Below are 1,167 nucleotides of genomic sequence, written 5' to 3'. Positions count from 1 at the left end.
ATCATTTTATTGATATAGAGGTCTGTTTCATGATGTTCATGTGAAGTAAGAAAAGAAAGTGATGAAGACATTAGTCATTGGTTAAAGCAAACTAATTCAATCAATAGCTATTCCGGAATAATGCTTTTCTGGGCAACCAGTATGTGAAAGCACACCCCCCTTGGTAACCCTGCGTCCGGGCCAAGGCCTTCGTTCCCTCTTCGGGTTCTCTCTCTCGTCAAGATCACCTTGTTTAAAAAGGATGTACCTGCCTTTTATATATACACGCTAGACTGGACCAGAAAAATAAATCCAGTGAGAGATGGCAGATTATGTCTTATGTTCACTTCAACGTTAAATTCCATCCAAAAAGAACGATAATCAAAATGCACAGGAGAATTGTGAAAGTCAAAGGATGCTATCCAATAGTGCTAATAGTTGCAAGATCAGGAGCAGCAGGGTTGTGCAAACCGACCTTACTAAAGGACCGGATGATTTTATTTTAAGATAGACCTCAATTTACTGATAGACCTCAATTTATTGAGTTTCATAATCATCTGTAATAAAAAAGGAACATAAAAATCAGAGATTGGAAGAGTGTATATATACTATGCTAAAGGAATTGACAATAAAAAGTCCAGTACCACATCGGGAGGTCTTTGCTGATACCGTAATTACATATCCATGAGCATCGTATATAGTGCTGCCAAGATCACACTGTCTATAATTCCCAGGTGATTACTAGTGTCTACCCAATGAATATTTATCTGCCACCTACACTAGAAAAGAATATAAGGTACTCCCACAATGAATGACTTAGGCCTCGCTCTTGTACACACGTGTACGAGTAATTCGACCGACGAAAAGATTACTTCTCCTTGTACGTATAATCAGCTGATGAAATGATTTAATCGAGACAGTGCTTATGGCAAACAATCTGAAGGTTGTCTAGAAGTACGTGTTTTGTAGATTATCATTTTTTCTTTGTCTGGGATTGCTCATTGGGTTGTTAATAATTTTTAGGCGCTTCAAAGCAAAGCGGCCTTATTAGGATTATTACCGGTAAGGAGAATGCCAATACGGTAAAGATGTTATTAGATGTTACATATATATTAGTTATATACAAGTGTACTTGTTATATCTCACAGATAAGGAGAATGACCATACGGCAAATCTGTGTGTATGCAA

Source organism: Penaeus monodon, chromosome 20, assembly GCF_015228065.2.
Source record: "Penaeus monodon isolate SGIC_2016 chromosome 20, NSTDA_Pmon_1, whole genome shotgun sequence".
NCBI lineage: Eukaryota > Metazoa > Arthropoda > Malacostraca > Decapoda > Penaeidae > Penaeus > Penaeus monodon.
The sequence above is the reverse complement of the archived record's forward strand: the minus strand, read 5'-3'. Positions refer to the sequence as shown.